Source organism: Canis aureus, chromosome 9 (genome assembly GCF_053574225.1).
Source record: "Canis aureus isolate CA01 chromosome 9, VMU_Caureus_v.1.0, whole genome shotgun sequence".
NCBI classification, from domain to species: Eukaryota; Metazoa; Chordata; class Mammalia; order Carnivora; family Canidae; genus Canis; species Canis aureus.
Window position 1 is genome coordinate 13,025,687 of NC_135619.1, and position 25,617 is coordinate 13,051,303.

Here is a 25,617-nt window from a genome sequence, read left to right on the forward strand (position 1 = left end):
CACCAAGAGAGACAGAACTCTGCAGCTTTATTTGCCAGCTTTATTTATAGCTTGTCCTAAGAATAATTAATGAAGACCTTAGATCCCATGACCTGGGAAAGCCAGGATTCTGGGTAGATACCAACTGGAAACAGGCAAGAATGCCCGCAAGTTCTGGCTCAGGTACCAGTTTCTTAGTCTCACTCTTCTGTCATAACCTGTGTGATCTTCAGCAATCACGCCTCAAAGGATGATAGAGGGGGCTCAAGAAGATAAGATAGCACAGGTAAAGTGAATGACACAGAATCAAGCACATCGAAAGCATTCCATAAATGGTAGCAGTTGCTGCAAGACATTCTCTTTCATGTTCTGAAAAAGGAGTGGAAATAATCTAACAAAAGTGTCCCTCTCCACTCCCCAAACCTTTGCCTCACCTGACTGCACTGGCCACACTGTACTGGATGCCCAGAGTAGACACAAGTGGCTCCACCTTCTTCCCCCAGACTGTGACCTTGAATTGTGGCCCTCCTGCTGGTGATTTCAAGGTTCACAGAGAGGAAGGCAAAAGGGAGTGTGGGGTCTAAGACTTTCCCAGAGGGGAACCAGGGTAGATGGATTTTGATAATTTGATAGAAAAGCCAGAAAACTACTAGGAGAAGAGTAGCATCCTCTGAAAGGCTGTTTTACTTCACAATGCAGCACAGTGGGGCTGAGCACACACTCTGAAGATGATTATCCTGGGTTCTACAGGGGCCCAGCCACTTACCAGCTGCATACTCTGGGGCAAATCTTTACTTTCCAGGCCTGGACTTTGTCACATGTTGCCCTGGACCAGGCCTGATGGGGCTGCCAGCTGCAGGAAGAGCAGAGTGAGTCCTTATGGCCTCCAGTGCTGAAGGGGTCCTAGATCCTTTGTTGCAAACCTTTGTGAGTAAGAGGCAGGAGACCACCACAGTGTATGCTTCTTGGAGGTGGTGAAGCTATAGCAATCCAGGAATGGTCCAGCAGGTAGATGACCAGGTAGACTGCCAGGTGTCAGCAGAGTCAAGATGTCTACAGAGAACCTGTAGCTCTTCAGAAGTGGAGAGTGGGCTTAGAGGGTGGGTAGTTTCAGTTCTGGCTGCAGTGAACATAAGAAGCAATGCAACCTTCCCATGACAGCTCCTCCATCATCACATATAGAGCACCACAATCCAAGGCTACCAGGTCACAAGACACATCTTATCCCTCCCCCGCATGTACCTGTATTCTTTCTTTACCTACTGCAGTCTATATGATCTCTTTATATTTAAAACTTTAATTGTATTTATGTTGGGTACCTGAGTGGCTCAGTCAATTAATTATGCATTAGACTGCTGATTTTGGCTGAGATCATAATCTCAGGGTGGTGACATCCAGCCTGGCATTGGGCTCTGCATTGGGCATGAAGCCAGGTTAAGATTCTCTCTCTCTCTCTCTCTCTCTCTCTCTTTCTCTCGGGCAGCCCAGATGGCCCAGCAGTTTAGTGCCGACTTCAGCCCAGGGTGTGATCCTGGAGGCCCCCGGATGGAGTCCCACATCAGGCTCCTTGCATGGAGCCTGCTTCTCCCTCTGCCTCTGTCTCTCTCTCTCTCTCTCATGAATAAATAAATAAAAATTAAAAAAAATACTCTCTCTCCCTCTCCATCTGTCCCTCCCCCTCCCACTCTGCTCTCTCTCTCCCTCCCCCCCAAAATAAAAATGTAGAGAGAATTAATTATTTTTATGTCATTTCTCTTACAAATATTTCTTTAGCCTATATTTTATCATCTAATTTTGCTGATTTTATAGGTTTTTTAAAATTTTGGTCAAATATATCAATAATTTATGATTTCTGCCTTTTAAAATTTTTTTTTAATTTTTATTTATTTATGATAGTCCACACAGAGAGAGAGAGAGAGGCAGAGACACAGGCAGAGGGAGAAGCAGGCTCCATGCACCGGGAGCCCAACGTGGGATTTGATCCCGGGTCTCCAAGATTGCGCCCTGGGCCAAAGGCAGGCGCCAAACCACTGAGCCACCCAGGGATCCCTGATTTCTGCCTTTTATAAGGCTCACAAAGTTCATCTTTACTTGGAAATGAAAAATATATTCACCTAAAATATATCTATGTATATTCACTTAAATAATTTTTTTATAACTTTTTGTTTTGATATAATTTCAAATACACAGGAAAGTTGTAAGAAGAGCTTAAAGAACTAATACACACTTTATCAAGATTCATACATTTTTTAATATTTTGCCACATTTGCTTTTTTGCTTTATCATATCTCTCTTCCACACTCATGCACTTGCTCACTATCTCATGTATCTGCATGCATGAGATTTATCTTTTCTAAACTATTTTTTAAGACTTTATTTATTTATTCATGAGAGACACAGAGACAGGCAGAGACATAGGCAGATGGAGAAGCAGACTTCCTGCTGGGAGCCCAATGCGGGGCTCAATCCCAGGACCCATGGATCAGGACCTGAGCCAAAGACAGATGCTCAACCACTGAGCCACTCAGATGCCCCTTTTCTAACATATTTGAAAGGCATACATCATGACCCCTGAACTCCTTAACATTTCAATGTTCATTTCCTACAGCTAAGAATATCCATACAACTACAATACAATAATGGAGTTCAGGGAATTTAACATCAACCTAAGACTTTTATCCAATCTGCAGTATATATTCCCAGTAATGCCCCTTATAGCATCTTCCCCTTCAAGCACAGAATTCAGTCAAGAATCATGTATTGCATTTAGCTATCATATATCTGTAGTCTTCTTTAATCTGGAGCAATTTCTCAATATTTCTCTGTCTTTCATGACATTTTAATTTTTCAAAAACATAAGTTTGTTATTTTATAGACTATCCCTCAATTTGAGTTTCTCTGTTTCCTCATGAGTAGGGGATTATACATCCCCAGGGATGTATCCTTCTCATGGTATCACATCTAGAAGTACACAGTATCCATCGACTTTCATTGGCAATTTTAATTTTGATTACCCAGTCATGGTATTGTATGATTTTCCTACTGTGTAATAAAGATTTTCCTATTACAATGAATAACAATCTGCAAAGGCATATTGAGACCAAAGCATCATCTTCATCAAACTTCCCCCCTAGATTAGCATCCACAGATGACTTTTGCCCTAATTAATCTTCACCATGTAGTTGCAAAATGTTGATTTTTTTCTAACTCTACTATTCCCTCTACACTTATTGGTGGACAGAAAAAAATCCTCCTTTCGTATTCATTTGCTCATTTATCTATTTTTATTAGTATATCTTCATTTTACTCAGTGTTTATTCTTATTGCTTGATTTTAAATCTTTTATCTGCTTTGTTAATTTTTAGTACAGCTCATTTTTATTATTTATTATAGAAAAGCTTTATTCTTAGAGAATTTGCAAAGGCATTACTATAATTTCAAAATATTTTCATAATCATTATCTATCTTATTCCCATTTGAGTTCTCTATTGCTGCATAACAAAGCACCTCACACACAACAATTTATCATTTCTTATAATTCTGTAGGTGGATGGGGCAGTTCTGGTAAGCTCTCTTGGGCTTACTTACATGGTGTCATTTAGCTGACATGACGATCCTAGATAGCCTCACTGAGGTCTGGATCATCAGAGGGGTCTCTGTCATCACCAGTTTTAGACTGGACTTCTTCACGTGGTGGCTTCAGGATTCCATGAAAGCAAGAATAGAAACTAAGGCCACTATGGTCTTGCCTAAGTCACATGTCACCTTTTACCATAACTTATTTGTATGAGCAAGTCATCAAGAGCACCCAGATCCAAGAGGCAAAGGAAATAGAATGTTTCTCTTTATGGGAGGACCTACAAAGTATTTGTAGGCATTTAAACCTAGTTGTAATTCTGAGAGGTAAAGGAAGCCAATTATTGTCATCTCTCCTTATAGATCAGGAAACTGAAGTACAAAGAGGTGCATTGGTATAGTATAAAGCAGTGCTACTTTTGAAATTATGTATAATCCAGCTCCATTAATGTCACCTAGGTGGTTGTTGGAATTGCAGACTCTCAAATCTCACCCCAGGCCTAGTAAATTAGCATATAGATAGTATCTAAATAATAGAGATATTATAGTAATAAATACCATTAATATTATTCTATAGTAATACACGTCATAGTTTGGAGTAGGTCCCAGGAATCTGTGTTCTAGGAGAGTGTCCAAGCGATACTTATGCACCCTAGAATTGGAGAAGTAATGATATCAGAACAAATGGATTTGAAGTGAATTGAACCAAACCACGCTCATGTCCCAGTTTTGTCACCTGCTAGGTAGGGGACCTTAAGTACATTACTTAACCTTTTGGAATGTCAGCTTTTCTTATCAGAAAAAAAAAAAATAATAACATCTGCTTTGCCTACTCCAGCAGCCTATTATGAATATCAAAAGAAGATATTGCATGGAAATACAGCCAGTAAAATAATGATGAATATGGTAATGTTGTCCAAGATCACAGAATTTATTAGTTATAAAATCAAGACTATAACAGCTGGATTCCTGGTCTTAAACCTCTTCAGGGATAAATACTAATTGGGCCAGCAGCTTTTCAGTCTTTTCCAGATCTTCAGAGCTATGGCAAACTGCAATACTGATTACAAAGAGCAAGCAAACAGTGAATGTGACATGCTCTCAATGAAACAAAGAGCTCTTTCTCTCTTCTGTCTCCTTCCTCAGTAGCACAGACCCCTCCATTCCCTAAACAAGCTCTTACAAGGCCATCACAGCAGGGCATGGCCATCTTTTTTTCCTTTTCATGGGTAAAGATTATTGAGTGGGAAGTGTTTGGGATGAGTGAGTGTTACTGGGGAGTGGGAGGTGGAGTGACAATCCTGGCCTAGATTCTGTTTTTCAAGTTTGATGCATGTCAGTGGAATGGCATCTACAGCCTGCTGAAGCTTTTGGAGAGTCAGAATTTGAGAGCTAGTGGGTGAGAAATTGCGGTCTCTTACTGATTATTCACCTCCTCCAACCTATATTTTTAATTCACCCACTCTCAATTCTAATCTTCCCTCCAAGCAATTTTCTAAAACTCAAGAAGCCAGTTGATGTCTTATCAGCTTTCTCAGTCTTCCTCAAACTCAAGGAAGTAGTGAAGTCTGGACAATCCCCTTACTTGACTTAACTGAAAATCCAATTTTGCAACCAAGGTAACAGAAAAAAAGATGAATCTAGGCATTTAAAAAAAGGCAACATATAAAAGAAGACTCCACAGATTCCACAGGTTCAAAGCCCAGCTCCATTCCCTACTGGCCTTGTATACTTACTCTATTCTCCATTTCCTCTTCTTTGAAATGAGAATAATGATTATAACACGTAGATGTTATGAAGGCTCCATGAGTACTACATGTAAATCCCTTAAAAACAGTGCCTGTCACATGCAACTACATAGAGCATTATAGATTTTGCCACATCGTACTAGATTACCACAACAGCATATGTAAGTCTCCTGCCTTTAATCCTTCCTTGTGTCTAATGCATTCTCCCATGATTAATATTTCTCAATCACCATTAAATCCCCTTTCTCCCGCCTTAAAGAATGTATTGCCTATTGCACAAACCCTAAGCTTCTTGGCTTATCATTTAAGACCCTTCTCATCAGTTCCCTCCAACTCTATCCAACCACATTACCCAATACCTTTAGAACAGAATTTCTTACCTCTTAGTACTACAGACATTTTGAGCTGGATAATTCTTTGTTGTGGGAGGCTGGCCTGCACACGGCAGGATGTTTAGCAACATCCCTCCCTGTCCTTTACCCACTAGATGCTAGTAGCAACATTTCCATTCTGACAACCAAAAATGTCTCCAGATGTTGCCAAATGTCCACTGAGGATAAAAATCTCTCCTAGTTGAAAGCCACTGCTCTACAAAGATCCCTTGTCTTGCTATCCTTTCCTTACCATTTCTCAAACATGCTTGAATTAATCTCACTTGTTTCTTTTACTCAAAGTATATTAATTTTTTATTATGGTAAGATATATGTTAAACTTATGATTTTAAGTGTATAGTTCAGTGGCATTAAGTATATTTACATTGCTGTGAAACTATCACCATCAGCCATCTCCATAACGTTTTCATCTTCCCAAACTAAAAACTCTGTAGTTATTAAAAAATAACTCCCCATTCTCTCCTCCCTCAGCCCCTGGCAACAACCATTCTACTTTCTGACTCTGAATTTGACTACTCTACCTCACAGAAGTAGAATCATAGAATCTTTGTCTTTTTATGTCTTGCTTGTTTCACTTAGCATAATGTCCTCAGGTTCAACCAAGTTGCAGCATGTGTCAGAATTCCCTTCCTTTTTGAGGCTGAATAACATTCCACTGTATGTATATACCACATATGTTTATCCATTCATCCATCAATGGACATTTGGGTTGTTTCTACCTTTTGGCTATTGTGAATACTGCTGTTATGAACACGGATGTACACATGTCTGTTCAAGTTATTGCTTTGACTTATTTTGTGGTAGATACTCACAAATGGAGTTTCTGGATCATCTGGTAATTCTGTGTTTAATTTTTTGAGAAGCATCATACTGTTTTCTACAGCACCTATACCATTTTACATCTTACATTTCTGCCAGCAATGTACAAGGGTTCCAAGCTGGTAACTTGCTATTTTCTGGTGGAGTTTTTTTGATAATAGACATCTTGATAGTGTGAAGTGGTATCTCATCATGATTTTTGTCTTGCATTTCCTTAATGATACAGGATGCTGGGCATCTTTTTCTGTGCTCATTGGCCATGTGTATATCTTCTTTGGAGAAATGTCTGTTCAAATCCCTTACCCATTTTTTAATGTTTTTTTTTTGTTTTTGTTGAATTATAGTTCTTCATATATTCTGGGTATTAATCCCTTATCATATACATGATTTACAAATATTTTGTCCCACTCTGCGGGTTGTCTTTTCATTCTATTGATAGTGTTCTTTGATGTACTAAAATTCAAAAAATCTTGATTTTTAGTGCTGTGAAATCTTTGAAAGAGGTGTCTCAAAATAAACATAAACCTGCAATATGTAATTTAATACTATGCACATAAAATGTATATTAGCTTTCTATTGCTGCTATAACAAATTCCCATAAACTTAGTGGCTTAAAACAATATAACTTTATCATCTTATAGTTCTATAGATCATAGTTCTGAAATAGATCTTTCAGGGCTAAAATCGAGATGTCAACAAGACTTCATCCCTTCTGAAGGGTCTAAAGGAGAATATATTTCCTTGCTTTTTCTAGCTTTTAGAGTCCAGCCACATCCTTGGCTTATTTTCCCTTCTTCCATTTTCAAAGCTAGCAACATTCTATTACACCTTGATCATTCTTTCATAGCCATGTCTCCCTCTGACTCTCATTTCAGTCAGTAAAGTTCTTTTAAGGATTCATTTAATTAGGTTGGGCCCACCCAGATAATCCAGAATAATCTCCCCCAAATCAAGGTCCTTAACCCTAATCACATCTGCAAAACTCTTTTTGCCGTGAAAGTTAATACATTCACAGGTTCCAAAGATTAGAGATCTTTGGGGCCCCATCATTCTGCCTATTACAAAGAATTTTTTTAAAAAGTGAAACATAAGTAAACCTGAAATTGGCATTTTTATATGACTTTTGAGCACCTTTTCTCCCTCTCATTTTAGCCAAGCAGCATAATAAGTCTTCATCCTCTGGACTTTTGGATGCTAACTGAATTTCTATAGATTCTTATGACCATCTGCTTTACTGACCAAGATATTTCATGAATTCACACTCTCTTTTCTGGTTTAGAATAATCAATATTAGAAACAGATGGGGTGAAATTTTTCAAAGTTTTATCATAACTTTAGCAAAGTAAGAAAAATCTAGCAAAATGAAATGCTACCTCCATATTAAGTATTAGTATACACATGTATGTATATTAAGTATACATATTAGTAAGTGTGCTAATTACTTATATACTTGTATAAGTAATACATATTCAGCCAAAAATGGGCATCAGGACTGTCTCTTGAATACTAGTGTCCTGGAGATACCTGGCACTGGGTAATGGAGGCAGGGTCATCATATTTAATCATGTAGTTAGTTTTCAGGACAAGATACCCCAAATCCATCGTCTATTCCACCTCCAATCCATAGCCTGTGAACTATGTTCATCTAGAAGAAGGGGCACTTTTTTTCAAATATTACAAAGGTGCCATATGACACTAGTGATAGCCTCACCTGGGGAGTATTAAGAAAGAGGAGGGCGCACCCTTGGCAGCTCCTTACTGGGTCACAGGTATACCTAAGACACTGAAAGAAGCTACATATACACTATCCACAGTACTCTAATTCATGCTGGAAGAGCATAAAGCAGCCAATAGAAATATATAGCACCTACCCTTAGACATACAGCTGAAATATTCTGTACAGAGAGAATGTGGCAGGGCAAAGTCAAGCTCTGACAGACTCTTCATACTTAGATATCAATCTATCATGGCCTCTACCCTAGCTTCTATCCACCCATTCCATATCCATTTTCAGCCAGCTCTACCATGAATGAATACATTTTAACTCAGTGGTCCCTTTACCAGTTAATATACATTGAGCATCATATACAGCTTCTTTCTGACAGAGACATAAAAGAACCAGGTTATATCTAAAATGTCTCCCCAGAGCGACAAGGAGCTCTGCCAAAATAAAGCCTACTTAAATAGAATCAATTATTTTTCTCATTTTATTTAATATCAAAATATATTTGACTAATCTCAACATTAGCCAGTTTGGAACTACACACTAGCATTAAGTCTGGAGACATAGGTTAATAAAAGGTCTGACTGATATTGTAATACATAATAAAATAATGTTATTATGTTTTCAGACATTATGGCCACCCTATAGACAAATGGAGAAGTAGAGAGGGAGTGGGGGAGCAGACAGAGAAGAGACAGAGAGAGAGAGAAACATGCATTAGAAATCACTCAGCATAACCTCATATGCAAAGATAAAATTCATCATCATCAAAAGAATTCTCCAAGACGCTCTTTGTTAAGAGCTCACAATTTGCTTGTTCCCATGTAAAAATGCACTATTCAAACACTGACAAACCATATCTAAGAATCCCTTGTAGAGATAATACTACAGCACTGCCTTGTCATTCATTTTAAGGATTTTTTATTGTGAAATAGGAAAGATCTGATAGAAATGATTATGGTTCTGTAGAAATATATATTTTAATAAAATCACACACATTTCTGTAGATCCATACACTGAATGTTCCTTTTAGAAATCAGATACAAATAAATATTGGTGAAAAGAAATGTATCAAAGTTTATTTTCAAAATCTTTCTCTTTTTTTGTACACATCTTAGAAGAAAGGAAATGCAATCTTTTACAGAGGCAATGAAGTGAGAGCATATCCTACAACTCTAGGGTTTTGAATAAGAGTACATTCTACTCAATATTCAGGGGACAAATAAACATGCAGTTCACAGCTTGCCCACAGTCTTAGGATTTCCAGACTCCTGTCCAGCCTCTCTCCATTCATGTCATTGTCTCTAAGGATAATATATTTCCTACTGTTCCCTGAATTTTCTGACTTCCATCCCTTTGGGGGTGGAGTCTTTGGAAAGACTCCTCCCATTATTTGGAATCTCTTTGCCTCCTCATCTATCTGACAAACTCCTATTCATCAATAAAGACCAGCACAAATGCCATCTCTTATTAGTTTCCCTAGCCTATCTTACTCCATTCCCCCTACTGTGACTGCAGAATTATTAATTTAACATTTGTGTTTCCAAAACACTTATATTGCATTTGTGTCTATGATAACATCATACAATGCATTATTACTTGTGTATGTGTACATATGCCACTCACCTCTGGACAGGCACTGGATTTGTTCATCATTTTTCCATACTCAGAGGCTAGCATATTATATGGTATATAATATGATGAGTAGATGAATACAGGAAACACATAAGAGATGAACGTTTTTCTCTGAGATGATATCCATTCCAGAGCATATAGAAATACCTTTATAAGACCAATAATGAGCTTAATGGTACTTAATATCAATTATGTTCAATCTTCAATTTTAGAAATAGCTCCAGATGTAGGGGTTTTTTTCAATGGCAGTTAAATAAAGATATTAAAGGAAATTTTATTGCAGCAATTGCTCAAGTTGAAACAGGTTTGAGAACAAATCCAATTTAAATACATGCCATTTACTTCTGTTTACCTATAAGATGTTTAAAATGGAACACTTTGAGGCAGAATTGTAAAAGTCTCCATCTTCAATTGTGAATTGTAAAGAAATCTTTTTTTACAGCTTTCCAAGCATTGTACTGTGGTTGGTTATTCAAAAGTTCAAATTATTTCAGATTATTCAACCACCATACATCATGAATTATAATGTTAATTCAAATAAACCTACTCTCAATGGAAAGCTCTTGTTCCAATAGATTGGCTGTAGACTTCCTCAAGATGGCACAAATTAGAACAATTTCTCTCTACATGATCTATGCAACTATGTGCTCCCATGGCTGTGGGCAGTAACTCAGGGCATTGGTTGATGAAGAAGGCTATACTTCCTTCAACTGAGTTTTTGTTGAAAGGCCTGAAGCTGGCAAAGATCTTTAAAGTGATAATACCCAGTTAGTAAAATTTTGGGGAAACTAGCATTCCCATAATATTTTGATGAGTTTGGGTAGTATAAAGTAATAAAACTAGTCTGAGAAGCCAATCCAAGAATATATATCAAGAACTTTTTTAAATCTTCAGATTCTTTCCATTTTATCCCTAAAACTCTCCCGTAAAAATCTGAATGATGATGTTTCTAGCTGATTTCTGAGTCTTTGCTGTGTTTGACACTTAAGCTTTTTTGTGCTATTTGCTTTCCAAAGAGTCCGTTCATCCTCCATTTACCCAAAGGATCTTGAAGCAAGGCCTGGCACTGTGGCTTTTCCTCTGGAGTCAGTTTTTCTCTCACTTGAATTATTATATGAGGATATTTAGTCATTATTTGAATACCTTGATCATATTTTTTTCTTTCACTTTTAGAATAATGTATTTTGCTTTGTATCATTTGTAACTTAAAACTTAAAACCAGATTTGATTTCAGAGTAAATCAAATTGAGTTGTTCAGTAGATAGTATTGGGAGAAAAAGAAGCAAAAGCATAGCATATCTGGGATGGGAGAAGGAGTGAAGAGGTCCTGAACATCCTGTAGGTCCCACCTTATCCCTTCTGCTCTTGGACCTTCCCTGAACACATTATGGAAAAACACTGCCTGTAAGTTCTTAATGGAAGATTCAAATGTTTTGTTTGGAGTTCTTTGTATTTAAGTACCAATAATCCCATTTCAAAGCATTCTTATATAGAGGCCAAGAAGAATGCGTAAGTACATAAGTGGACATATAGTACACAAATATGTGCTGCTTGTATTTTCCATTATTTGAGTTCTTAAACAAAACTCTGTTTTTCTTTATGTATAGGTTCCCTCTCTCCATCAGTCTGGACCTTCTCAAATGTTCATTCCCCTTGCCATGTCATGAGAGAAAGAGAACACCAGAAAAAGACATATATAAGTAAGATGACTAGCATGGCTTCACCTTTATCACCATGTAACCATTACTGAGCGTCCATCTCCTCTTGTGCTAATGAAACTAATGATATCCATGTTACAGGGTTCATATTTGCATTTGATTGAATTAAATCACATAGAAAGTAAATAGAAGTGTATTTCTGCTATCCACAATGATCATAGAGTTGCAGAATTTTGCAACAGGTATAAAAGATGCAAGACTGTCTTTAATAACCATTGTTTTTACCACCACAGACTGATTCTGTATCTTTTAAAAAATATTTTATTTATTAATTCATGAGAGACCCATGCAGAGAGAGGCAAAGACATAGGTAGAGGGAGAAGCAGGCTCCCCACAGGGAGCCTGATGTGAGACTTGATCTCAGGACTCTGGGATCACGACCTGAGACAACGGCAGATACTCAACTGCTGAGCCACCCAGGTACCCCTGATTCTGTATCTTTTAAGAGATAATAGGTCTTGCATTATCCCTCCTCTTATTTCCTGAAGAGGATTGCTTTCTTGAGAACCTAAGGCTAGTTCAGGACCCTTAACCCTGTGAACCTAATGCATCTCCCAAGATTCCAGAAGTCAAATTATGAGTTTGCTTTGGTCACCAAAATGTCCCATCATCATTAGGACAATTACCCACTTTCAAATATCCCCCTTCTTCTCCCACACACATACATTCAGGGGAGCTTATCTAGCCTTTATCCCATATCTTCAGAGTACTCTTATATTGCCTGAATTAATACAGAATCCATCTGTTTAAAAAAGTGATTCACTCCACATTTAACTGGTGTCCTCTTGCTATTTCCATCTTCAGATCAAACTTTCTCATCATCACATCACTCAAAATCTTTAATTTCCTCTTACTTTAATTATAATTCTAATGCTCTTGGTCTCCTGACATTAGTCCCAACTATCCAAAAGTATTTTTCACCATAGTTGGTGGATTCCTGCTATTCATCACCACCCCTCCAACATGGTAGGCTCCTTAGATGACTTCTCTGCTTCTATCAACTCCCTAAAATCATACCCTCTCTCAAGGCCTACTTCTCAGGTCAGTAGGGAAGGCTTGAGGGCCCTCAGCAACCTCTCTGCAGGCTATATCCTCTTCTTTCCACATAGAAGTCAGCCCTGAACACAAACTTACATTGCTATGGCTCTAAGAATCATTGTTAATTAACTCAGTGCTATATCTCACTGGAAGTTTCCTAAAAGAGGTGAGATTTGCTTGACTGATATACAATAATGACTCAGCTATGTAGAATACATGAGTAACAAATGAGACTCCATAGTTTCATTTCCAGGTAAACAAAAATTACTCCGATGTTGTTTTTTTTTTAAGATTTTATTTATTTGTTCATGAGAGACACAGAAAGAGGCAGAGACATAGGCAGAGGGAGAAGCAGTCTCCCTGCAGGGAACCTGATGTGGATCTCAATCCCTGGACCCCAGGATCATGACTGAGCCAAAGGCAGACACTCAACCACTAAGCCACCCAGGTGCCCCTACTCCTAAGTTTAAAGCGTCATCATCTGCTATGTTTTAACCATTGATGGCAATTTGTGCTACATCCTAAAATGTACAATATACTTTTCTGTTTTCTTAAAAAGGCTAACATGGACTTGATTTAACACTAACAAGGCAGCATCTCTCAAATTTTTCTACAAAATTTCTACCAGAAGAGAGTAAACATCTGTCACCAAGATTATAGGCATGAAATGTCCCATTTTTAACTTAAATTACTATCTAAATTTTGCATATCATAATATATCTTTGTTTAAGAATGAAGTTAGTTATTTAAATTAGTGGTTCCTTAACACTGGCCCATAGATTTGACACAATGTTCATTTTGTCAATGACCGCCTTTTGGAAGGTTTGTGTCCCTCCTATTTAGTTAATATTTAAATACCCTTCCTTTATGAAATGATGTTGATAAATAGCTTTAACAGACCAAGAACCAAAAAAATCCCAAAAAAACAAAAACTAAAAACTAAAAACCTTGAGCCTCTCCCCTTTTATTTTACTAGTTCATAAAATTCAAAAGTCTGGACCTACTATTTTAATTTACCATAAAGTTAAAAAAATGTTTCAGGGGCACCTGGATAGCAGCACAGTCAGTTAGGTTATTGACTCTTGGTTTCAGCTCAAGTCGTGATCTCAGAGTCTTGAAATTGAGCCCTGTCGGGCTCCAGACTCTGCCCGGAATCTACTTGGAGTTTCTCGCTCTCTCTCTGTCTGCCCTTCCTTGCTGCACTCTGTATCTCTCTCTAAAATAAATAAATAAATAAATCTTTAAAAAAAAAAAAAAGTTCCAGAAAGCTGTTGCACATGAGTCCCATGTTTCCTCTACCCCCTAGCATGCTACTTATGCCCTGAAAGTATTCATCTTTATGAACCTCAGTTTAGGAGCCAGGCTGGAAAGCAGTGATGTTCTCAGGGCCTATGGAAGTAGGTTGGGTTTCTGGCTCCACACTGAAAATCCCAGACTACTATACTTGTCATGTTTCCCCACTTGCCATTAAGCCATAAGCTGTTTCTGTGTTTCCTTTCCTGTGACTGATAAAACAGCCTTTGTCTCACTTTTTCATTGCTTTTTACACACTGTCATGATTAGGACACCATATTAGCAAAGATTTTATATTGAATGTAAAAATTAGAATAAATATACCTGAGTGAGTGTCTGAAGAATTTTCTGAATAAATGTATGAATGTTAGCACTATATCTACTTCAGCCACTCGGAGATCTTTTTTTCTCTCTTCTGGCTCTTGGCTGCATTACAGGGAAGTGAGATCTCTGGTGGCAAAACTCTGACTAGACGAACTGTTACAAAACTTAAGTGATAGGGTAGACAGTGAATATCCCACCTAAATTAAGAACTAGTACTTGAGGGGCACCTGGGTGTCTCAGCCACTCAAGCCTCTGACTCAGGTCATGATCTCAGGGTGGTGGGATCTCACCTACACTGGGCTTCACGCTCAATGTGGAGCCTGCTTCAGATTCTTTCCTCTTCTCGCTCTTCTCTCCCATCTGCTCCTCCCCACTTTCTCACTCTCTAACAAAAAATAAATAAAATCATTTAAAAAAAATAGTACTTGATATGAAAAGCTGTGTTGTTATCTGTTGCTGCATTTTTTTTTAAAAATCAGACCCAAAACTTATGCATGCAACAAAAAACTTTTATTCTCATGCTCCTGGGTTCTCAGGTCTCCTAGGATGCAGGTCATCTGAATTGGGCTTGGCTGGTGACTTTGCTTCGAGCTGTGGATCTGACTGGAATGAGTCCTTGCTGCAGTTGGGCTCAGTTCTGTTCCATTGCATTCATTCTGAGATCCAGGCCAAAAGGGCAGTAGCTATCTGGGCAAGCTCTTGTGGTGATGCACAAGAGGGCAAGCCTATCTGCATAAGCACATTTCAAGCCTTTGCTTATGGCATGTGTGCTAATACCCCATTGGTCAAAACAAGTCACATAACAAAGTTCCAGCATCAAAGGGCAGGAAAATACCATAAGGTCGTAGCAAAGATGTGGATGTATAATACCTATATAGGAAAGTGAAGAATTATGAGAAATTCAATCTACCAAAGGCTGGATGACCTCTGACCACAGCCATTAATCACAATGGACATTCTAGAAAAAAGAAAAAAAACAAACTTTAAGGCAATTTCTGAAAGTGGAAGACAGGTACCTTGCGGGATATAAAGTGAGAGATTTCAAATATGATTCATTGAATAAAGGACAGTATGAAAGAAGTGGAAAGTAGTGCTTGCTAATGGGACAGTTGGGTTAAGATACATGTAAAACTGAGTCTGTCTGCTATAGGCTGGTTTATAAGTGATAATTGATTGCCAATTATATTGACAGTTATTGAACATAATTATTCACCACAGGAGCCATCCTTAATCAATTAAGCAGGGCACAATTCAACTTCACCTTGCCTGTGGCAACAACCAATCTTTCTTTCTTTTCTTTCTTTCTTTCTTTCTTTCTTTCTTTCTTTGTTTCTTTCTTTCTTTCTTTTTCTTTTTCTTTCTTTCTTCCTTTCTTTTTTTTTTGCTTTTTTCTTTACCTACTTTGTTTGCTGTTGTTGAAACATTTTAACAAATTAATTAGATGTTAATTCTTAGCAATAAATGAAACCGTTAAGGTGCTTAAATTGTAAACTCCACAACAAAACCTGTTTACTCCCAAGTGTTTCCTCAGACTGAATAAATACAATCTCTTCCCAAGATTACATCCAAAGAATGGTTCCAAGACCTTCCTCACTGATACTAGCTAGGAGAGACATCTCCAAGGATTTACTACAAGGTCTAGCTTGTTTTATTCAAATTTTAATCAAATGCTTTAAAAAACACATAGAAACCATACTTTTTGAAATTTCAGTTGACCCAGCAATGGTAACCTACTAGGCATACACTCAAACTTCAGAACAGGCTAAATGATACACAGAAGGCTACAAGATAAAACTTAGTAAGGAGAAAAGTCATACAATGTTCTCAATGGTGGTGTATAACTAAAACCACCTAATAGGAAGGGGGAGAGAAAATAAGACCCACTCATGGCATGTCATATTATTAAATATATCCATGTATAATAAGAAATGGAAACATCTGGATGAAAAATGAGAAAGTTAGACAAGCAGCTGGATATTTTACCTACACAATGCTAGATACCAAGATATTCAGAAACATCAAATGGCTGGTAGAATTTTGGCATGTCATCTGGATATTTGTATCTTCTATTTCACATTACTTTGTAGTTTCTCAGTTTCTCTACTTTTTAATGGGAATGTTTTATGCACTCTTCATACTAAATAACATTATCCAGTCACAGATAAAACACTGTTTCTCCTTCCCTGTCTACATGTAAAGAATCTAGATGTTTTGATTAACATCAAATAATAGAAATAAACATTGAAATGTAACTCCAGAAATATTGGTGAATAAGTGGACTGCATGCATATCTAAAGAGTTCAAAATAAGAAAAGTAATAGACCCCTTATTCTGTTTTGGTCAAACCCCAAGGAATGTATTGTATTTATTACCAGTATTATAGTTTTCAGAGGAAATCGAAATACATAAATGTATATACAGAAGATTGTGATTCAAGTAGAGCAGTGTTTCAATACCAGATCATGTGAAGAATGATGGGAGGAAAGAAGATACATTGAGGAAAGGAGAAGGTAGGAAAGACAAGAGAGTTGACTTTAAATATTATAGGATTGACTTGAGGAAAAGGAATGAAGATGGATTCTGTGCAGCAACTACAAAAACCTGAAAAAAATTAATTGACAAAATCTTCAGGAAGCTAGCTGCTAGCTCCATAGGAATCCTAGATTTCCCCTTACCAAACTCTCATCTCATAGAGGTGGTCCTTGGTTATAGCCAGGCTGTGACCTAAAAGCGCATTCCAGCCCCACAGTTCTAGGATTCTGTACAGGAAGAACAGATGTGTCAAATTTGTTATTACACTGAATTTTTTAAGTTCTTTCTTCTATTGAAAAATCAAGTACATCTTTGCAAAATAAAAATAGAATTTTATTATAGCAGTACAAACATTTTGTGCCATTCTTTATAGTTTCAAAACTATGAATATCCAATCAAACTTCATAATTGCTTTCATAAGTGCCTAATTAAACTATAAATATTATTAAATATATCCACGTATAATAAGAAATGGAAACATCTGGATGAAAAATGAGAAATTTAGACAAGCAGCTGGATATTTTACCTACACAATGCTAGACACCAAGATATTCAGAAACATCAAATGGCTGGTAGAATTTTGGCATGTCATCTGGATATTTGACTGTATCTTCTATTTCACATTACTTTGTAGTTTCTCAGTTTCTCTACTTTTTAATGGGAATATTTTATGCACTTTTCCTACTAAATAACATTATCTAATCACAGATAAAACACTGATTCTCCTTCCCTGTCATCTGACCTTCTATACTCTGACCTCTCCCCCTTCACTACACCATTTTACTAGAATATCAGAAATTTAGGAAAAATCAAGTGAAAAGCTTTTGGAATGCACCTCCCTCTCCATCCTCTCCCTTACAGCCTATGATGCCTATCAAAAAATCCTATGAGGAGCACCTGGGGGGCTCGGTTAGTTAAGTTTCTGACTCTTGGTTTGGGCTCAGGTCCTGATCACATGGGTGGTAGAATCAAGCCCCATGCTGATTCCACCACCCATGGGCTCTGTGCTCAGCAGGGAATCTTTTTGAAGATTCTCTCCCTTTGTCCCCCCACCAAAATAAACTAATTAAAAAAAAAAAAAAGAAAGAAAGAAAATCCCATGAATCTGACCTCAGAACTCTCATTGTGAAATGTTCCTCAAACTATCCCCTGCCACCCCAATCCCCTGTTTCTATCTTAGAGGCCAGTGATCCATTTTCAATTCAGTATCTTTCTCAGTCTACAGGGCACCCTGTCCCTTGATTTGCCTAACAGCCCTGGACTTCATAGACCTAAGAGTGAAAATAATAATGATCAAAATACTAATTCCAGCTTAATAAGCACCTACTATGTTTAAGCATTAAGTGGTTTATATTAATTAATTCATTAATGTTCACAACAGCCCTATTGAAGCAGGTGCTATAATTATCCTCATTTTGCAGATGAGGAGACTGCAACAAGTAAATTTGCCAAAATTCTCATAGACATCGCACCCCAAGCCCCAGTACATACTCAGGTATTCTCACTTTGGAGCCCTCTCTTAACCATTATGCCATACTGACTGTCTAGTCAGTCTGCTCTAATTTCCAAACATTTCACCAAATTTTAAGTGTTCTCAAACTAAAAAAAGATGGTTATCATAGATTCCTTCCATGTTTCAAGCAGGATCTGAAACCCTACTTCTCTCTAGAAGCATGTGTACTTGGTATCAGGAAGATGACATTTTGTTCTAATTAAGAAATTCAAACAACTGCCTTCCTAGTATAAAAAAAAAAAAAAACTTGTCCTTTCCTTTTTTTTCATTGTTCTCAGAACAATAATAGTGCAGCAGGTAATCTTGCACTATTTAAATTCTTTTTATTGTTTTATAAAGGTTAATCCACATGACTGAAATCATTCATTCACTTAAGAAATATTTACTCAACTGTTCTAAGCACTGATGATATAATAGTGACACAGACAAAAATCTCCGCCCTTGTGGAATTTATTTTAGGGGACACATGGTAAGCAAAGTAAATATATAAATTATGTGATACGTAAAATGATAGCAAGTGCTAATGAGAATATAAAGCAAAGAAGGAAGATATGCAATGTCATGGAGGGGTTTGAAATTTAGATACTGGTGTCCAGCAAAAGTATCATGATGAATATAACTTTAACATAAAGACCTGTATGAGTGAGGAATCCAGCCATGAAGATAATTAGGAAAGAAGGCAGGGGACAGTCTAAGTTGGAAGTATGCCTAGCATGTTCCAGAAACACCAGGAAGTTGGTATGGATGGAAGAGAGAATATGAGGAAGTGGTGGGAGTGGGGAGTGGGGTGGAACAGAAACAGAAGATAAGGTCACACAGGTAGAAGATGTTAAGCAGAGAAGTGGAGGTATTCAGATCCTAAAGAACCTTACAAGCCATTATAAAGAATCTGGCTTTCATTTGAATGAGCTGGGGAACAATTGGAGAGTTTTGAGCAGAGGAGTGACAAGATCTGACTTATGTTTGAACAGGATCCTCTGGCTACATACTGAGAGTAGACTGCAGTAGGGCAGGCGTAAAAGGGAAGAGGTCTGGTAAGAGATAATGACACTAATTCATTGATAGGGGTGGTTGGCTTGGTGCCAAAGTAACAATAGGAGAGAGAAGAATTGGGATGCCTGGGTGGCTCAGCGGTTGAGCGCCTGCCTTTGGCCCAGGGCGTGATCCTGGAGTTCTGAGATTGAATCCCACATCAGGCTTTCTGCAGGGTTCCTGCTTCTTCCTCTGCCTGTGTCTCTGCCTCTCTCTCTCTCTCTCATGAATAAATAAATAAAATCTTTAAAAAATATATTTAAAAAAAGAATTGATAGAATTCTGGATATATTTTGGAGGTAGAGCTGATAGAATTTACTGAAAGATGTGGGGTATGAAAGAAAGAAGTCAAGAAAGACAATAAGATGTTTTGGTCTAAGCAAATAAAAGAGAGTTGATTAAAAACTCCTTGAAGAAAAAATCAGCCACACATATTCACTTAATACATAATGAATATAAATTTTAAAATACTAAAATGAATTAAAATTCCTCTGGAAAGTGTTAAGTATGTATAAAGCAAAACTAGGTGTGTTATCAAAATATAGGATGCTTCTCCATTTAAATATGACATCGATAGTCCCAAGTATGCAGTAAATAAAAAGAAAGGCTCAATTCTTTCCTCAGTCATGTTCAGATAGCAGATACTGAACATAGCATAAAATATTTGCCAGAAAATCTGATAGTCAGATTTTGATATTTATTAAGGACTTTCCATATTGAGTTTAATTAAGGATTTGATTATGAATTCTACCTTGAAGGCATGATTACTACTTATCTCTTCACTCTTGGGCCAAAGAGAATTACAGATGCTGAATATCTCTCTACTGCATCTATGAAATAGTCATTAGTTTGAAAAGGCATCTCTTTTCTTAGTGTTGAAAATTGCCTGGAGAAATTTAACTCATTCAGCTTTTATAGTAATCTTATAAGGAAGCCTAGGTGTATTTTTAATATTATAACTGAGAAGATAGATGAATCATCACAACTAATTTCCTGATAAATATGCAGTTTTTATTATCCTTTTATTATCATATATTATGCTTTTATTCCTATTAATACTGTGAAATAAGATAGGGAAATAATGCTACTTTCTTAGAGTGTGAGTATAAAATTCACTACCCACTTCCATCATTTAACTTAGATTCTTCTTTTCCTAGCTTTCCCATTTCCAATGGTCAATAGAAAAACAACACCATGGAATGGAAGACTTGCTCTTTAAGGAACTCTACCATTAGCTAAATACCTTGGGTATCATAAAGGGCTAAAGGGTTATTGCAATCCATTTTAGCTCTTAAAAACTTTTGAAACATGCTATTAAATGTATGAAGAACCATATAGCTATTCAACAAAAAGGAACTCCTGGGACATAAGTGGTGTCTTTTTCCTTGGGAATTGAGAGGCTAGGGATCCCTGGGTGGCGCAGCGGTTTGGTGCCTGCCTTTGGCCCAGGGCACGATCCTGGAGACCCGGGATCGAATCCCACGTCGGGCTCCCGGTGCATGGAGCCTGCTTCTCCCTCTGCCTGTGTCTCTGCCTCTCTCTGTGTGTGTGTGACTATCATAAATAAATAAATAAATAAATAAATAAATAAATAAATAAGGAATTGAGAGGCTAGAATATCATAAACTGGCAACATATGGCAGCTTCACAGTCCCCCAAAAAATAATGTTGTTCTGTCTTTTTCTAATTGAACACTTCTATCTTATCTTTTCTCTACTCCTTTCCACAAAGACCTACTGTGACCCATTGTTAGCCTCAGAAATATTTAGAAACTCTAGTTTCCTTTAAAGATGGTAAGAATTGTTAAAGAAGCAATAATTACATTGTACAATCAAGCAGTAGGAAGGAAAAACAAGCAAGGATGAATACCTCTCCTTACTTTCCCTTTAACCTAAATGCTAGTGAATTTTAAAAGCATCATATGAAATTAGTGACCAAGAAAGCAATGATCAAAATTGAGTTAAAGCCAATCACTTAAAACAGATACAAATTTTCAAGCCCTGTATTTGGATGTGTAAAGATTATAACTATTAATTGCTCTATAATACCTCACTTTATGTTCAAATACACTCCTCCAGTGGTATGATAGAATGGGCTTGTACTAGCTCAAAAGCTAGATTATTTTCATCTCTTCCCAGGTTCATAATCAGTGACATCAGGTTGGGAATTTGAAACTGGTTCTGGTAGGAGTATTTACACCATGGAAATCATCAAATATTACAAATTCGGGTTTGGTTTTGTTTCATTTTTTGCAGAAGAGTCAGCTGTTAAATATTTACCAGCATACTACTGCTCTCCTATGACATAAATGTAATCCTAGGCAATTATGGATAAGTTTTCCCTTGCTCCTCTTTTCCCTAGAGGAATGTTTACAATCTAAGGTGCTTCTATATCATCCCTGTATCTGGGGAAGAGCTCTAATCATCAACTAGCATCTGCTCACCATGGCATCCTCTGAGATATTTACACAATATCATCTAGTCCTCAGTTAACGTCTCCTTCCATTGTGACAACCACCATACTATACCACCACACCTGAATTGTGTAGTCCAATCTGCTTTCCACTCTAGCGTTGTTTTGTCACTATTGTGAGGTCCTTTTAAGTTCACCTACTCTCCCTTGACTAACTTATGTATACCTTTCTCAGGGAACAGGAAAATGTGGTAATTCCAGCATGTTACTCTCTTCATCTGGGAAGCACCAATTTTGGTGGATTATCTCAGACTCTTTTCAGGCCAGACATTATCCTGTAATCATAAGCAATCTGTTGCTGCTCTGTCACATCAGAGGAACAAGGAATTCCAGGCCTTGTCATTTCCTGAGACAGTTCCCAGAAGATAAGACATACGTCTTCATTGTTCAGATTGCCATGTATGTTAGAGGGCTCTGTTCCCCTGCCATGAGAGTCTGCCTAAAGAGATAGCTTGGGGCAGGATCCTTTCTCAGTGACCTATAGCTCTCTGGTTTTCAGTCTAACCCTCTACTTTCTCTTACTCAATCCAAAGAAAATCTTTATTTTCCCTGTCGGAAAGGGAAGTAGCATGGGAGGAAGGAGGGAACCTAGCTTGATAAATATTTTTCCATACCTACCATTTATACTGAGGTCTTGGCCTTGAGTTCATTTAGTAGGTATTTGGCCTCCTCAGCTATATGTGTAACCTCTTGCTTCATTTGGTAGAGAGGGAATAGAGAGAAGTTGGAAATCTATTCCCATTTTTTTCTTCTGCCTTAAATCCCGGATAGAAACAAATCAATTTTCTAGTAAGGAGAAAAAGGCAATATTATTTTATCCAACACAGTGAACAACATGAAATACAACATGAAAGTTTGTCTTTTATCTAGTTAAAATAAAGAAATATGAAAGGGAGAGGATTTTCTCTGGTCCTTCTCTCAAATGATTCTTGATCACTTCAGGTTTTATTCTCTATTCCTTTCTCAATATTTCCCATGGATTAAGTATCATTTATTAGTGACATCTCCCTTCATTTTAGACAGTGTCAGGCAAGACTTGCAACCCTCTGTAACCTGCTCCTCCAGAACTATGGCCTAGTTTTAATCTTTACTCCTTTCTCAGTATTCCTGCTGGAAGCTGTCACATATTCAGATAGTTTTTCCAATCTTCACATTAATAGTTAGTTTCTATAATATTCCTTTTACAAAGACAGTCTCATCATAATACTGGAAATAACTGTGTTTTCAGATGTTTCTCTAATTGTCTTTCATGCAATAATAAATATAATTAAAATAATAATAAATTGTAGTACATCCGTTTTGAGTATTAAAATTAGTGGAATCAGTTTTCCTCACCAATATTCTTCTTTGAGAATCACATTCAGAACTTAAACTGCAAATGTTTATTTTTATTGAGGAAAGGTAGTTTGTTAAATATATTTAATATCAGGAATAAATATGGATTTGTGAGAGAGAATTGATTTGGTGCCAATCATGTGTCATTGTTTAAAGGTAAATTAGAGAGTTTTTCCAAAAACAAATTTAAATTAAAACCTACCTCTTTCTCTCTCTTAGATAAACACTTAAGCATAAATATGCAAAGCAAAAGATCCACTTTCATCTGTGCAAAAATATATGCTGAAAAAATTGTTAAGAATAAGATAAGGTATATTCCATGCTAAGTGCAGGTCTTTAGATATTCCATAATTCCTTCTCTAACTTCTCTACCTAAAAGTGATCTCTCCATCTTTCAAAGGCTTACCATATTCTATCTTCACCTTCACTGTTACAAGAATCCCCATAAGATAAGGTAGAGAATACTAACTTTCCCACTACAGGAAGCTCCTAAAGTTAAGAAACATAACCATTAGACATACTAGATATACTAATATTTAAAATTTCTACTACATTGCTTTGTACCCAACTATTTCCTGAAGGAATTTAAGATAGCTAGTGCTTTGTACAAAGTAAGCCTTCAATAACTATTTGTTCAATGAATAGATGTTCATATGATCTTTTTTTTTTTTTTTTTTACAAGAACTTCTCTTGGGCAGGCCAGGCATCTCAGCAGTTTAGCGCTGCCTTCAACCCAGGGCGTGATCCTGGAGGCCCCCCGGGATCGAGTCCCACGTGGGCTCCCTGCATGGAGCCTGCTTCTCCCTCTACTTGTGTCTCTGCCTCTCTCTCTCTGTCTCTCTATCTATGTGTGTCTCTCATGAATAAATAAATAAAATCTTTAAAAAAAAAAAAAGAACTTCTCTTTAAGTATCACTGATAACTTGCAGCCAGAATTCAGAAGATTAAAAGAAAAAAATATGTAACACAGACTTATTCTATCCCACACATGCAAATAGGACCCCATCTAGACTAAAATAGGAATTCGCCTTCCCTCTGCTGTTACTGCCACCACCAAGTTCTTATCCCTTCAGAGGGAGAAAACCATTGCTACTTTACCCCCTCTTCCTGCTGTGGACAGGGAATTAGTCAATATGAGGTCAGAACTTCAGGCCCCTGGGAACTATCACTCCCCACCCCTCTTCCTTTCATCCCTATTGCCCTGGGCATCTCAGTTCTCTACCTCCCATTCCAGTCCCTCAGCCATGGTCATTCAACCCCCTGTCCTGCTAAAAATTCTTCTCTGGTCATATAGGAGCCACCACTAGTTCCTTGAATCCACAGCACTCTAAGTCCTGTGGTCACAGATTAGAGAGAGTGTTCCTGCCCTTACCTGGGATGGGGAGAATGACCTGCCCTGACATTCTTGAGCATTCTGAATATATTTTCCCATACATATATTTATTATTTAGAGTAATAATTACCTTCTGCATTTCAAATATATTTCATATGTCAACCAAGAAACTTAATAACTATATATTACAATGTTTTCATGGGAAAATAGCTTCAGAATTTTAAACATGAATTTAAAATGAAATTAATTGTAAAACAAGATATTCATCTATTGGGAACTTCATTTACCCTTGAATAGAATGGTGTTATTTTTATTTTCATTATTATTATTATAAATCCTAAACTCTAGTCTATGTTTTATTGCTATCAGCTCAAGAGACTAAATCAGTGCAATCTAAGAAAGATCCTTCAGTTAAATTAACTTTTAGAGATAAAATTCAGGAAACTGTGCCTTAGGCTTTTTTGGATAAAGTGAACAAATATTTTGGGTGAAACCCAAATGGATACTTGATTTTCCAACTAACTTAAATGTGTGAACCTTTGTAAGTGAAATCAATTCAAGGTTTTAATATTAAAATGATGAGAACTTGTTAGCTGCCCTTCAATCTGCTTTAGATTTCTATCACCTTAGGAAGATGTTATACTGCTGACAACTAGGTGTGATTTTGTCACATCAAAATACATATACACCTGTGCTTAAGACGAAAAGGTGATTGTGAGTAAGGCTCACAGTTCGAAGGTACAGCAGGATGGTATAGAGCAGAAGGTTTGATAATGAGAAATTATAGTTTCCTGCCATTCTTGAAGACCGAAGGAAGGGAATTATTTGCTTTATGCTGGCAGCAATTTCCCTAAACCCTGTGACATGGCATAGCTCAAGCTGTTGCAAATGTAGACAGAGTAGCTACCAGCCACAGTTCTTGGTTGGAGCAAGATTCCCCGGGGCATGAAATATATTGAAAAACCTTCCTAAATAGGATTGATCACTTAATTTAACTGTTTTGGAAAAAATCCTACATAGTCTTCAATTTCTAGCATTTGTTCATAGCTTCCTGGAAGCTTAATAATCATTTCTACCATACTTGTGTGAATATATATTCATGTATATTTTAATTAGATTATCTGATCATTAATATACTGTATTAAAAGTGACACT